The sequence below is a fragment of the Oryx dammah genome, unplaced genomic scaffold (assembly GCF_014754425.2).
Source record: "Oryx dammah isolate SB20612 unplaced genomic scaffold, SCBI_Odam_1.1 HiC_scaffold_19, whole genome shotgun sequence".
NCBI lineage: Eukaryota > Metazoa > Chordata > Mammalia > Artiodactyla > Bovidae > Oryx > Oryx dammah.
This window is the reverse complement of record NW_024070203.1, coordinates 19,568,201-19,584,562: the sequence shown is the minus strand read 5'-3', so window position 1 is coordinate 19,584,562 and position 16,362 is coordinate 19,568,201. Positions and strand designations below refer to the sequence as shown.

The window sequence follows — 16,362 nt, the reverse complement described above, 5'->3', positions numbered from 1 at the left end:
CTCATTCATTTATTCACTCACTGAGGTGAGGAAGGCAGACAAATGTCCTGCTTGCATGGAGTTTTTGTTCGTTCTTCTTCTCTTTTTTAAAAAAATACTTATCTACTTATTTTTTTTTTATTTGGCTTCTCTGGTGTTAATTGCAGCATGCAAGATCTTTAGCTGCAGCATGTGAACTCTTGGTTATAGCATGTGGATCTAGTTCCCTGACCAGGGATCGAACCTGGGCCCCCTGCATTTGGAGTTCAGAGTCTTATCCACCAGACCACCAAGGAAGCCCCTGGAGCTGTCTTTATAACAGGAGAGGTATACAGGCATAAATAAGAAACAGTTACAAATGCGGCATTTATATAGAGATAAATTTTTATGAAGATAAAAATGGTTGGGGTAGGGGATATTTTAGACTGGGTAATTCAGGAAAGCCTCTCTAAGGGGTTGGCATTTGGGTTGACACATAAATGAGAAATTGTAGTCAGCCCACAGGAAGATCTGAGCAAAGGGATTGTTCATCCTCTCCAGATAACCTGAAAATCATACTCATATACAAAGGCTGTTTTCAGTCTGATCACCTATTCTCATATAATCATGGAAACCAAGGAGTCAGGGTCGGAAGTAGATTTAGCTGGCATTTAATCCCATAAAATATCTAATTTCTGTGCAAGGCTTTGCTTTTTATATTGTCAAATGATTTCAGAAAGGCCTTGTGAGGTAGGAAAGCATGTATGTTTGCCCCAATTTTTCAGCTAACAAATAGGTAAAGAGAGATTTTGTCCCTTTCAGGGCAGTTTTTTGCTCTTAAATTCCTTACCCAGTGAGCAAGGTCTGTGCTAGTTTATTGCGTCTGGCAGGATGGCAGAAACCCAATGGCTGTTTGCTGAATAGGAACCTGGAGATTTTTAACTTCTTCCTGGTTGTCCAGGATCCTGTAATGCACGCCTTCCTTTCACCTACAGAATGAGTCTACATTCTGAGGGAGTAACTTGCTTTCAAAATCTGGTTCCTCTCTCTCCTTTACCCAAATTACCTTATCCATGCTAAGTTTTACCAGAACTTGAAGTGAGAGTCGTTAAACTGAAAAATAATATATTTATGTATTCCAATTTTCCTCCTTCACCAAAAAATTTAAGATGGTTTAAAATGAAAGTTTCTTAGACAGTAATGAGATTAAAGTAAATATACTGGATAGGGGAAAAAAACCTACTGAATAGGAGAAAATAATGAAAATTATATATATGATAAGGTGTTAATGTCCAAAATGTATGAAAGCCCCAGACAACTTAATAGCAAAAAATCAAAATCAGATTACAAAATAGGCAGAGCATTTGAATAGATGTTTTTCTAAAGAAGACAGAAAAATGGCCAACAGGCGCTTGCAAAGATGCTCAACCTCCTTTATTATCAGGAAAATGCAAATCAAAAGCACAATGAAATACCACCTGACACCTGTCAGAATGACTTACCAAAAAGACAACAAATAACAAGTGCTGGAAAGGGTGTGGAGAGAAGGGAACCCTTGTGCACTGTTCTTGGGAATGTAAATTGGTGCAGCCACTATGGAAAAGGGTATGGAGAGTTCCTCAAAAAATTAAAAACAGAACTGCACAGAGCTGAACTTGACCCAGCAGTTCCACTTTTGGGTCTTCCACTCTCACACTAGCCCACATCCAGCCTGGAGCAGTTTGTTGGCTCTTTTAGCTGCCTGTATGGTGCCTGAGTTCCCAGGTGGCGCTAGTGGTGAAGAACCCGCCTGCCAGGGCAGGAGATGCCGGAGACACGGGTTCGATTCCTGGAGCGGGAAGATCTCCTGCAGGAGGGCATGGCAACCCACTCCAGTGTTCACGCCTGGAGAATCCCATGGAACAAGGAGCCTGGTGGGCTACGGTCCAGAAGGTTGCAAAGAGTCAGACGCGGCTAAAGATACTTAGCACGCATGCAGCGGGCCCAGCATCTCTGTCTTCTGCGGTCTGCCACAGGTGAGCCGGGTTTCCAGGTCTGTCTTTCCTTGAATTTCACGTCACTTGTTAGTCTTGTGACCTCAGCTGTCTGATGGGTTCAAGAAAGCCATAATTTTGTATGTTATCCCACTTATTCTTGTTGTTAGGATTGAAGTGATGCTCTTTCCAGCTTTTATATATCTTAGGCCTAAATTCTCTGATTGTTTTTGTTTTTTAACAACAAATCAATGAAAAGGAGATGTCTATATTCATGTTCACCAAAGTATCTCTCTCCATTATTTCTTGGAACTTACTCCAGTAAGGCTTGTACCCTCATCCCTATATAAAAAAATTTTTTTTAATATAAATTTATTTATTTTAATTGGAGGTTAATTACTTTACAATATTGTATTGGTTTTGCCATACATCAACATGAATCCACCACGTTGTATACACATGTTCCCCATCCTGAAGCCCCTTCCCGCCTCCCTCCCTGTACCATCCCTCTGGGTCATCCCAGTGTTGGTGGGAATGCAAACTAGTACAGCCACTATGGAGAACAGTGTGGAGATTCCTTAGAAAACTGGAAATAGAACTGCCTTATGACCCAGCAATCCCAGTGTTGGGCATACACACCGAGGAAACCAGAATTGAAAGAGACACGTGTACCCCAATGTTCATCGCAGCACTGTTTATAATAGCCAGCACATGGAAGCAACCTAGATGTCCATCAGCAGATGAAGGGATAAGAAAGCTGTGGTACATATACACAATGGAGTATTACTCAGCCATTAAAAAAAATTTTTTTTTAAGGTTTCCAATAATCTCTGTGTTGTTAAATAAGATGGATAGTTCTGAATTCTTATCTTATTTTACCTTTCAGCATCTTTTCACCCAAATGACTTCCCACTCCTTCTTTAGTAAAATACTTTAACTTGGCTTCTGGGGAACCATACTTTCTTTTTTTAAAATTTTTAATTGGAGGAAAATTGCTTTACAATGTTGTGTTTGTTTCTGCTGAACAACAACATGAATTGGTCACAATTATATACATGTCCTCTTCCTGGTGAGCCCTCTCGCCTCCCCCCATCCCACCCCTCTAGGTCATCACAGAGTGCCAGGCTGGGCTCCCTGTGTTACAGTGAATGGTAGCTTCCCACTAGCTCTCTATTTCACACACGACAGTGTATAAAGGTCTTGCTGCTTTCTCAGTTCGTCCCACCCTCTCCTTCCCCTGCTGTGTCCACAAGTCCATTATCTACATTTGCGTCTCCATTCCTTCCCTGCAAATAGGTTCACCAGTACCATTTTTCTAGATTCCACAAAGATGCATTAATATGCAATATTTGTTTTTCTCTTTCTGACTCACCATACTTTCTTGAATTTCCGCTTACATAAGTGGCTGCTCCTTCTTTATTACCTTTTGAGAGTTCCTTTTCTTTTCCTGACCTTTAAATATTGAATATCCTGGGCTCAGTTTCTGGAGCTGTTTTCTTCTTTAATGATACTTATATTCCTTTTGTGATTTTGTCTAGTCTCAGAGTTTTAAATATCATCTATCCACTGACAACATCCCCTGAACTCCAAATTTATACACTACTAGACATCTCATTTGAATGCCTGAGACATCTTAATTTAACATGTCTAAAACCAGATCTTCCCCCAACAAACCTGTTCATCCTGCAGACTTCCCAAACTTAGTAAATACATTCTCACTAAAAGTCCTTCTTTTTGTTCAGACCAAAAATCTTGGAGTCATCTTGGCACCTCCTTTCAGATTCCACATCCAATCCATCATCAGCTCTTATTTACTACATATTCAATATCTATCCAGAACTAATTGCTCCTTATAAACTCTACTATTACTACTCTCAGTGACACCACATTCATCTTTGGCCTGAATGGTTGTAATAGAACTCTAACTGGATTCCTTTCTCCTGCCGTCTTTCCCTACCTAGTCCATTAATATTTTGGCCAGAAACAAAAAAGCAATAGCAATTATAATTATAATGTGATATTAGACAGGTCACAACCTCCCTGTGTCTCATTTTGCTCATTTGAAAACTAGAAATGTGAGCAGAATTCTAAAGATGTCCTCTCAAAGTTTCAGTCTCTGGTTATTCAACCGAACATTAATTTAGGTACGGTTGTGAAGGGCTTTTGCAGATATAATTAATGTCTCAAATCAGTTGACCTTAAGATATGGGTATTAATTGGGTGGCCTTACTAAATCAATTAGGTCTTTTAAAAGCAGGAAGTTTTCTTCTGCTATGGCAGAAGAGACATTCAGAGATTAAAACATGAGGGGAATAGGCTGTGCCATTTCTCACTTTGAAGATAGAGGGGGCAAAAAGCAAGGGATGCCTTCAGCTCTTAGGAACTGAGAGTCAGCCAGCAAGTAAATGAGTATCTCAGTCCTACAACCACAAGGATCTGAATCAGCCAATAATCTGAAAAGCCTTGGGAGCAAATGCATTCCTAGAGTGTCCAGATAAAATCTCAGTCTGACCCATGCCTTGATTTCAGCCCTCTGAGACCCCGGGCAGAAAGCCTAAATGAGCCTGCCTGAAATTCTGACCTACAAAACTTTGAGATAATAAAGGTGTGTTATTTTAAGCCACTTAATTTGAGCCAGCTGTTATGCAATGATAGAAAACTAACGTGAGGAATAATAAGGAACTTGTTCTCTTCATGGTGGTTGACTTTTCAGAGATAAGTCAGATTATGGCTTCTTTTTTCTTTTGAGAAAGGGAGTTTACCATGGGCTTCCCTGGTAGCTCAGATGGTAAAGTGTCTGCCTGCAGTGTGGGAGACCTAGGTTCGATCCCTGTGTCAGGAAGACCCCCTGGAGAAGGAAATGGCAACCCACTCCAGTACCCTTGCCTGGAAAATCCAATGGACAGAGGAGCATGGCAGGCTACAGTCCATGGGGTCACAGAGAGTCAGACACGACTGAGTGACTTATATATATATATGTCATATTAAATAAAAGCTAAATATGTTAAAGGGTTCGACTGTACCTGATCTTCACCTCTTTGACTTCATTTAGGTTTGCACTTGCTACATCCTATGCCCAGAGTATACTTTCCCTAGATACCTTCATGAGTTCACCCTCAGCTATCTCAGGTGTTTGCTCAAGAATCAGTGGCTTGATTTGTTTCCTTAGCTCATTAGTGGTGGAAAGTCCACAGCCACTATCTTCTCAAATACTGTCCTTAACCAATTTTTTCTGTCCTTTCTTTCTGGGACTTTAATTGCTGTGAAATCTTTTGGTCATGTGTCAGATGTATTCTACTCTTTTTTTCTGCGTTTTTTTTTTTCACCCTTTGGTCTCAGCATCGTTTAGTCTGAATATTTTCTATTGACCTGTCTTGTAGTTCATTACTCCTTTGTTCTTCTCTCCCTAGTTTTCTGTTAAATCAATCTATTATGTTCTTAAATCCAGACACCATATTTTAAATATTAGTACTTCTATTTAATTATTTTTTTAACTACTTTCCAGTTTTCTGGTCAAATTTCCTGCCTGGTCACTTATTTTCAGCTATTTAAAATTTAATTTTGGATCTTTTGGGGGTCTGTTACTATTGGCTGCTTTTTTTTTTTAGTGCTTTTGGTTCTATCTCCTAATATGCTTGGTAAATTTCACTGAATTCCAGCTATTGTGTGTGAAAAAATTCAAGAACCTTCATGAGACTCTGGGAGGAAATTATCTTCATCTTTCAAGTACTTAGGGATTAAGATGGTAGTAAACCAATCTGATAGGATAGGATAGTGGCTATAGGATCACTCTAGTGGCTCAGACGGTAAAGTGTCTGTCTGCAATGCAGAAGACCCAGGTTCGATCCCTGGGTTGGGAAGATCCCCTGGAGAAGGAAATGGCAGCCTACTCCAGTATTCTTGCCTGGAAAATCCCATGGATCTCAGAGCCTGGTAGGGTACCGTCCATGGGGTCGCATAGAGTTGGACACGACTGAGCCACTTCACTTTCACTTTCACTTAAACCAATCTGATACTGAGCTGAGTGGAAGCAGTGTCTTCAGTCTTTGCAGAAGCTGGCAAATTTCCAGTATGTCTATTCCCAGGAAGCAGAACTTCAGGGGCCCCAACTGAAAACCTGTGGTATATACTATGGCCCTCCTCCTTGGCATGTTTTGAACTACAATATTTTCTCTTTAGCCCTTGATATGACTGAACTCTCAGCACAGTTTTTTCTTGGTTTCTTTGCCTCTTGGTCATCATTTACTAATGACTAAATATCTCAAGCAGAGACAGAATGTAGGGCTCACTTTTCTGTTATTCTCTTCTCTCTCGAATCGTAGCCCTTCAAGCTAAGTAGGTCGCTAATTCCTTCAAACAGAATACTTTAAAAATAATTATCTGTTTTTTTTTTCTGCTGTCTTTTAGGAGAAGCTTGGTCTGATCTAAACTGGCTAGGATATAGTTGGCAATGGGAGAAGTTCACTGCTTTTATGAAAACTTTCCTGACACCCTGTTAAAATGGCAACCTATCACCTCCCCTCCTCCATTCTGAAGACTTTTTTCTCTTCTCTGCACTTTTCCTGGGTAGTATTGATCAGTATTTTATGTACTATATATGTTCATTATTGATGTATATTCTCCACAAAATACAAGCTCTGAGAGAAAAAATTTATATAAATGTAATATATGTATACATACTGTACATGTATATTATATATACACATAGATAATATACGTGTGCATATTTATTCCCACAAATATATTTCCCATTATTTATATATTCTTCTAATATGTATATATTTTCCCCACTATTTCTGAATAGTATTTATCAGTATTTTTTGTACTATGTATGTTTATTGTTAATATTATTGATGTATATTCTCTGCAAAATACAACCTCTAAGAGAGAAGAAATTTACATATATATACATGTATATATATATATATATCTTTCATTGCTGTATTCTTAGCCCTCAGCACAATGCCTAGGACAGAAGGTATGCATTTATCAGATTAAATACTTGGTTAATGAATAAAAAAATTTAATGATGAAATATGAAAAAAGTGTAGATTTAATTTGGTTTAGATATTGTTTTGGAGAAGGCAATGGCAACCCACTCCACTACTCTTGCCTAGAAAATCCCATGTATGGAGGAGCCTGGTAGGCTGCAGTCCATGGGGTCGCTAGGAGTTGGACCCGACTGAGTGACTTCACTTTCACTTTTCACTTTCCTGCATTGGAGAAGGAAATGGCAACCCACTCCAGTGTTCTTGCCTGAAGAATCCCAGGGACGGAGGAGCCTGGTGGGCTGCCGTCTCTGGGGTCGCACAGAGTCGGACACAACTGAAGCGACTTAGCAGCAGCAGCAGTAGACATTGTTTTGGTTTTGTTTGTAATTTTAAAATATTTTATTTAAAATTTTTATTTATTTACTTATTTTAGCAAGAGAAAAGACAAATTTTTATTCGCATAGGAAGATTTTTACAGAAAAATGTGACTCAAAATGGCAGGTATAATTTGGGGCTTAAATGCCATCTTTTTTTAAAATTAATTTTTATTGAGGTACAGTTACTTTACAATGCTGAATTTGTTTCTACTGTATTGCAAAGTAAATCAGCTATATGTCTACATATATCCCCTCTCTTTTGTATTTCCTACCTTTTTAGGTCACCACAGAGCACTGAGTAGAGTTTCCTGAGCTATACAGTAGATTCTCATTAGTTATCTATTTTATACACAGTATCAACAGCATATCTGTGTGGTTTAGATACTTTTCAGTGGCAGAGACAAAAGAGAAAATGTGATAGATTGAAATGCTCTTATTATCTGTTAGAAGAAAGGATATCAGTTATTAAAGCAGTAAAAATTTATTTCCTGACATGACATTCTTCAAGGAATTTATTACCTGATACAGTATATGAGTCTTTTAATGACATAATAAACAATACATTAAATGGTACCTTCATAGTAGATGCAGAAGTGATTTTATATGATTCTTTTGGTTCTATTATCCATAAAAGTTGAGAAAAATGAGTTTAAGTCAGAGAGGTAAGGGCTGAAAAAAAAACTCAAGGTAACTAGAATGGTGACATTTGTTATCTTATGGGTAATTCTCAGAAATTATGAGAATTATCAGTAACATTGGCAGCAGGAAAACCCACAAGATCTAGCAGGGTTACAAAGAATGGGTTAATAAGCTCTGTGGGCCTCGGTTTTCTTTTCTGTGAAAGAGGAATAATGAGAACCCGGCTCTTTTCAGAACTGCTGTTAATATCAAGGATAACATTCTAACAGACGGCTAACAAATAGCTGAATTGCTTTCCCGTCATTCCCAAAATGCTTTAATATGCACTTTCTTTTTTTTTTAAATTTTTTTTTAATATGCACTTTCATATGCACATAAGGCAGTTCCGTGTGCAAGTATTGTCATCACTCTCTGTTTTCCAGGTGAGGAAACCAGACCCAGGAGGCCCAGCGGACACAGCCAGCAAGCTGCAGGGATGAAATTCATCCCTCTGTCTTTTGACATCCCTTTGTCTCCAGAACCATATTGTCTTTCCATAGGGGGCATTTTCAAGTGGCAGAAACTCAGACATCTGGGCAGACACTCGTGGGTCTGGTGGCCTTCCTCGTGCTTCTGTGGTTACTCCACATAACCACATGAAGATGTGGAAGTAGTTAAACATTCCAAGAACTGCTTTCACTTCATCGCCAAACCCCAGGGTCTCAGAAATCTGCACAGCTTCTACTTTATCTTGGTTAAAAAGCAAAACATTTCATTTTTCCCTTAAAAATGAATATCCGGAGCTGAATATAAAGACCCTCCTGATGTCTGAGTCAATAAATCGACTCCATCCTTTGAACTTTGTGATGGCCTCAGGCTACAAGAGTATGGGAAATGCCTTCACAAACATCAAAGGCATAGCAAGTATATCTCTCTAAATATTAAACCTAAAATAGCCCAGGACTCTGGAAGGATAGACCTCCTTGCTCTCCTGGCCTCCTTGCTAGGGGCTGTGGTGGCACCTTGGGCTCACCGAGTCCTTTTTTTCCCTGGAGGAAGTGGAGATGCCTGGAGTCTTCCAGAGAACTTTTGAGTTCAGAACCTGGGGAAGCACACATTTAGGATTTTCTGAAGCTTTCATGACCTCATCCACTGGCATTTTATCTCTTTTCCTAAGATCCAAGGAACTGGAAGCAGATGATGCATTAATTTCTTGATCTAACACACTGGCCAGCAGCTCAGACAAGCCAATTCTTTAGCAAAAAAATGTGCCAAGAAAATGCAATTACATCTAGCTGGAAAAAACTCCACACAACACAATAGTGACACTGTCATTAAAATTTCCTCTTCCTTTGTGCCAAATACCACACGTGCACTTCATATCCATTGTTTCACTTACGTCACAGAGCTTCTATGCAAATGCAATATCGTCCTGTGTTTACCAATGAGGAACTGAACCTTTGAGAGGGTAAGTGACTTTAAAATAACCTGAATGAATCTCCAGAGGATTATGCTGAATGAGAAAAGCCAGTATTAAAAGGTTACACATCATGATTCCACTTACATACCCTTCTTGATAAATCACAGTTATACAAATGGGGAATAATATGATGGTAACAAGCGATTAACAAGGGGGTAGGGGACAGAGGGAAGTGGATGTAGCTTATAAAAGGGCCATATGAAGGATCTCTGTGGCCCTCATTTCTGCATCACTGTTAATATCCTGACTGTATTATTGTGCGTGTGTGTGCGCTCACTCAGTTTTATCTGACACTTTTTGACCCCGTGGACTATAGCCAGCCAGGCTCCTCTGACCATGGGATTTTCCAGACAAGAATCCTGGAGTGGGTTGCCATTTCCTCCTCCAGGGGATCTTTCAGACCCAGCTATCAAATCCATGTCTCCTGTATGCCAGGCAGGTTCTTTACCACTGAGCCACCTGGGAAGGCCATTGTACTATAGTACTGTAATTTTGTAAGATATTACCATTGGAGGAAAGTGGTTAAAGGGTAAACAGTATCTCTATCTTCTTTCTTATGAATGCATGTGAATTTACAATTAGCCTAAAATTAAGATTTTAAAAAGTACCATAAGAGTATTTCCCAAGATGGAAGAAATTTCAGTTTCCAAATTGTAAGGGTCCACCCGAAGATCCAAAGCAGACTTAACACAAATTTTACGTGAAACTCCAGATGAGATTAAAGAAAAAATCCTAAAAGCACATGCATGATAGGCAGAGAGGAAAAAGAAGAAGGGCCACAGGCAGGGAAGGAGGAGGGAGAGGGAGGAGGAGGTGGGGAGAGGTGAGAGAGGGAGAGAAAGCAGGTCTCATGACAAAGATAGGGTGTACGGGCGATAGTCTTAATCATAACATTGAAAGCCAGGAGAAAATGGACCAATGCTTTCAAAACTCAATTCTTCAAAATCTAGGTCTTTAACCTAAAATCCTCTTGCTCTTCCAATTAAACATGAGGTTAGGAAATTAGGATAAATATGCTTTCAAACATGCATATCCTCAACGGTTTGGGGAGCATATCAAGAGAGAAGTTACAGGATCCAGAACAGAAGGTCCATGCCCAAGTGAGCTGAAGCAGCTGAGGCAGTGTGGCAGCTGTGCTGTGGGCATAAGTTCAGCCAGCTCAGAAGTGTCTCTCCAGGAAATATTAATAAATTAATTAAAGAGATTTATGGAGTGCTCGTTTGTGAAGAAAAATTATTTAAAATGTCTATAAATTTTTTTTTTTTTTTTTAGAAAATTTGGAACATGGAGGGACTTCCCTGTTTGGTCCAGTGGCTAAGACTTTGCATTCCCAGTACAGGCGGCCCAGGTTTGATCCCTGGTCAGGGAACTAGATTCCACAAACCACATCTAAGGGCTCACAGGTTGCAGCCAAAGTTCCCAGCACAAACAAACAAATTAAAAAAATTTTTTTTTTTTAATTTGGAACATGGAAATGTAACTAAGCAGGTTCTCAGTGCCAACAACTGAAAATGAAGCAATGAATTACTCCTTCAAAAAATAAAAAGCTGTATAAGGAAAAAAAATGGCATCCTTAGATTTAGCTTAGTCATGAACATATTTACATCATCATAATAAACACTGGATTTAACAAAACATGTTGATGATGGGAGAGAGGGAGAATAAAAGTGGAGGGTGTATGTAGGGGACACTTGAAGGCACTGACTTGCATTTTTATATAATAGATTTCGATAATGTCAAAAATCAAGAAATCAAGAATCATAGTAATAGCTAGCATTTTGAATGAAAATCTAATATGGTGGGAAGTGCAGAGTATACAGCTAAAAAAGTGAAAATTGGTTGCTTTTTAGAGTAGCGAGACACAGGGAAGTCAACTTCTGGTTTGATTGTAAGTCTTCTAGTGATTTTGACATTTTAAACCACGTGTGTGTATGACATTGATGAAAAAAAATTTAAATTTGGAAGAAAAAACCCGGAGGCAGTTTTTTTTCCTTTTAGATGCATTAAGGAGACAGGCTCAGTTGAGTCGGAGGAGACATTTATCTGTCTAGGGATATTTCAGAAGATATAGGCACACCTTCCAGACAATTCCTCCAGACCCTTTGCCCATCATCTGTATTAATAGTAACCATGGTAACCTGACTAGATGCTCTAGTGGCCGAGCCAAAGAAGAAAGACAAGATAGAAAGATGGCGGATATGTTCTGATATTTGTCTCCTTGGCCCCTCCATTTTGGCTCCTTGCCTTTGTAAAGACAGAGGACTCAGAATTCTGATAATCGAGTAGATCCATGAGTAGTACCTCTTGAATGATCCTGTTTTTTGTCTTTATGACCTGCAAAAAGCTGAGTGATTAAAACACAAGTGTGGTAAAATGTGGCAGGTAGCACAGCCATACCAACAAAAAATAGCAGGAGGAGAGATTAACCCCAACAGATGGTTTTTAAGTCTGACCTAAGCAGGAGGCATTTATTGCTGCCTCTGCTCTGGCGCAGACTAAGGTTTCTGATTTGCACCATGCTGTTCTCAGAACATCAAAGTTTCTGCCAACAGGTAGAAAAGCCTTTATGTCTCACTGAGCTGAAAGTTCACAAAGCACCAGCTGCACTGTCTGCATGGAAGCAAAGAACATCCCCATTTTACAGATGAAGAAAGTGAGATTTAAATTTATTCTTCCCTGGAGCAAAACATTTAATACAGGCACCAGTTATGCGGCAGGCACTTTCTTAGGTACTGAGATGGGGAGATGAAAGTCAGATGCTACGTGAACACAGAAGAGGGGGGCTGACTCATTCACTCATTCATTCAGCAAATATTCATTAAGGATTCAGTGCTTAGTTCTGGCTTGATGCTGAAGATAGAGCTCTAAATATACTAGACTTAGTCCTTGCTTTCATGAAACTTATTTTCAAATCTGGTGTACTTGGCTGTGCACTGGAATCTCCTGGTGGAGATTTAAAAGCTCCTGGTCTTATCCCAGGTCTCCTGCATCTGGGGGATGGAGGGGGGATCCAGGAATTAGTGCTTTCCAAAGATCCCCAAGTAATACTTCTGTGTAGGCAAGGTTGAGACCCATCACCCTACCCCACCCCCAAAACTGATAAGAAATAAGTAACTGCATAATTTCAAATCATGGTAAGTATAATGAAAGACAATTATAAGGTACATTGGTAGAGAATTAAAGGAGAGAAACTCTGGGTTTTCAGTCTCTACTGATGCCCCCCTGCTGTAGACCATTGGGTACACAGTCTTATGGTGCAGACTGGTAAAAATCACAGGAAGCCCAGGTTTGTAGAATTCTGGAGAATAGCCCGATTGGGTTCCTTGGCTAGCAGCACCTTTTCCTTCTACATTCCCCTCTGGGCAGGTTCCATAAAAGAGCATCACAGTCAGATTCTCATTTTATTTCTGCCTGTATTGAAAATCAGAACTCGATTAATGGTAGGCACTGCTGCTGATTCGACAGCATGATGCTTTTACGATGACTTCTTTTCTGGGAGTTGCTCTTGAAAGTTTCACTATAGAAACTCTTAGAAATTTTCTAGATCTCTCATGGCTCAGGCAGTGTAATTGAGATGCTCCTGTCACCTGCTGGTGTTTAGTGTCCCTGGCCTTTAAAATACATCTGGCTCTTCTCCACCTCCATGAATAGGATCAGGGACAAGGATTACTGGAGGCAAAAGCACCAGCCCAGGTGTTCAAGACAGTCCCAGGAGAGGCGGCTTGTACCTACTCTGTAATAATCTTGATTCTGAACCATCCCCCAACTTGGCTTATTATTCAGCTTCACAGCTGGATCTAGGATACCAGATAACATTATCAGGGTCTATCTTTCTCCATCTCCTTTTCTGCCCTCTTCTCTGTTTTGGGTTTATTTTTACAGATGAGAAAGCATAAAGCTGGTGAGCAGAGTAGCTGGAATTCTTGCCTAGGTCTGTATGATTCCAGAGTTCATGCCCTCATTTTCCATTACAACATCCGGCCTTCTGAAGCCCTTGAATTCCCCTTCTTCCGAGTACAGCTCCCTGCGGGGGCTGGCCTGCAGAACTGAACATTGCCAACAGCACCCGCTGCCAGCACTTTAGGGACATCATCCTCTTAAATCTGTTCCCTCCTGTCCTCCCTTCCCCAGATGGAGTCTCCCTCTGCTCCTAGCCCTGAGTACTGGGCAGAAAAGGAGGTGCTTTCCTTTCACCAAATGTAGGAAACTACAGATCTTAGGATTCTTGTTCCTATCAAACTGCCTGTGTCTGGTCCGCCTTCACCTGGATCCTTCCTCTTGTGTTATATGCTCTTGTACTCAGTTAATAGGTTTTCAATCACTGAATATTTATGGAGCAATAACTCTGAGCCAGGACCTCTGTTAAGTGTTGGGATTAATAGAAGAATAAGGCACATGTTCTATGCCTTCCAAGAGCTCAAAGACCACTGCAGGAGGCAGATAGCTCCTGTGACCCAATCAAGGATGTGTTGGGACCATGAGATGGGCATGGCTATTGCTACTCAGGCATGGAATGTTAGTGACACATTCTTAGACAAAGAGGTAGGTAGAGGTAGAGTATTGGGCAGTTAATTCCATTTATCCACCCATGACACATTATTCTATCCGTCTGACAATTGCACTTAAATCCATTTGTGCCTAACGAACTCTGACTGCTCAGTGTGATGGCTTCCCCAAGTCTTTATGGGTCTTCTGTGGGTCTTTATAGTCTTCTGTAGGTCAGCCTCCATGCCAGACATAGGTGTAGGAGGGAACACACCTCCTGGGAACTTAGAGTCTATGGAAGTCAGGTTCCTAATTGTGTTGAACATAACAGTCACCAGGGGAACATGTTTACAACATAGAGCCCCAAATCTCACTTCCAGAAATCTGGCTAATTAAGTCAGGAGAGCAATCTTAGAACCTTCACAGTTTTGAAACCTCCCAGCTGGATTCAGGTAGATCACACTTTCAGAAGCATTGCTCTCATTGATGTCGAGTGGCCTTGAAAGATGAGAAGTTAAGAGGTAGGCTAGACGTTCCAGGTAGAAATACAGCATTAAAAACAACAACAACAACAACACACAGGAGTGCAAAAGTGCAGGGGTGTGTTTAGGAAGGGAGAAAGATTCAATGATCAGATAATATGGCAAACAGAATTCGAGCAATCAGTGGGCAAGGTGAACTGAAAATGCTGAAAGGTAAATAGAAGCTAGGAGTTTGAGATTCATGATGACAATCCTTGACTTCATTTTATAGGAACTGGGAGTTATAGAGGTATTTTTTAAAATATTCATTTATTTATTTTTGGCTATGCTGGGTCTTTGTTGCTAGGCATGGGCTTTGTCTAGTCGTGATGTGTGGGCTTCTCATTGCAGGGACTTCTCTTGTGGTGGAGGACGGGCTCTAGAGCTTGGGTTCAGTAGTTGTGGCGCACAAGCTTAGTTATCCACGGCATGTGGAATCTTCTTGCACCAGGGATCAAACCTGGTCCTCTGTATTAGCAGGCAGATTCTTAACCCCTGGATCACCAGGCAAGTCTGTAGAGCTGGTTTTCATTGTAAAGAGCTGGTTTTGTTTTAGTATTTTTAAAAATTGAAGCATAGTTAAGTTACAATGTTGTGTTGGTTTCAAGTTTCCAGCAAGGTGATTCAGTTATATATACATATACATGTATATATTCATTTTCAGATTCTTTTTCATTATAGGTTATAACAAGATATTGAGTATAGTCTTCTGTGTTACATAGGGGCCCTTGTTGTTTACTCCTTTATATACAGTAGTATATATATGTTATTAGGAGTTGGCTTTTAAAAATCCCCATGAAGTTACACATGCTGAGGTCTTAGTCATTTTCTAACTTACATGAACTTTGGTGTCTTTATCTGTGAATGGCAGTTTTTCTTCATTCTGGAATAGCCATGTCCATCTTCTAGGGTAATTTTAGGAATTTGATATTGAGTGACCTAGAGACATGGTAAACAGCACTGTCCTGTGTATGATCACCTGGGTAGGTACAGCAACTGTGACCTTTCCCACTGGAAATGTGGGACTCCTGGGACAAGACAAGGTGAGGTGCTCACTGAATTAAGTGACATACAAAGTGAGACATGAAGTTGGGGTTAGGGATCCTGCTCCCAGGGTTAGTTGGATAAGGAGGATGAAATAAAAGAAAAGAGAATCAAAACTGGGGGCACCTATTTCCACACAAGGCTCAGTAAGTCTTCAAAATGACTTTAGAATTACTAGTGACAAGTGTCTCTAATACAAACAACCCCAGCAAAAAAGAAAAAAAAAAAAAGATGGCTCCCGGCCCTGAGCTTTGCACTGCCGTCTCATCTTTGTGGCGTCCTTCTCCCTGCCCTGTGTCTCTTCCCAGTCCTGCCGGATCTCTGCTCCAGCTGCCTCTCCTGACAGCAACTGCTTCCAGGAAGGTCCCCGAGGGGCAGTGGGCAGGCACATGCCGTCTCTAGTTTCTCTGGCCGCTGGGGGCAGGACAGTCACCCTGGGCATCTCTTGCACCATTTGGCTTCCAGCAGCCCTGCCTTTACCAGCCTGGGCCACCTCTTCATGGCCAGTGCCCTGGGCTCTTCTTCCTGTCGGTGGGGCTCTGGCTTCTGGGAACAGCATCCTCACTTGCAGGGTCCGCCTCTCTCACTAATGAACTCATTGGGTGGGTGCCTAGAAGTCTATTAAAGTTGTTGATTCATCATTTTTTTTTTTCTCTCTCTCCCTTGGCCTAGAGACTCCAGCCTAATCACATTATGTTTGGGTGGCTGCACCCCAGTGACTCAGTGAAAGAAGGAAAACCTGGAAGGGAGAGGCTCTGGCTGCAAGACCCTCAGTGCAATCACTCCTCCTTCCTCAGAGATCAGGGGCACCTCTGTGAGCTCCACAAAGCAGGCTCAATGATGAGAGGGAGGTTGTTCTTGCTTCTGTGGATCCACAGATCGGTAGAGAAGACTTGAGTGAGTGAGGGGATGAGC

General features: G+C 40.7%; 1 non-coding gene across 1 annotated transcript; it reads right to left on the bottom strand.

Annotated features, from left to right (window-relative positions):
- Window positions 1-202: 202 nt before the first annotated feature.
- Window positions 203-275, bottom strand: TRNAW-CCA. The gene has a single exon. It is a non-coding gene; the product is annotated as a tRNA-Trp (tRNA).
- Window positions 276-16,362: the final 16,087 nt, after the last annotated feature.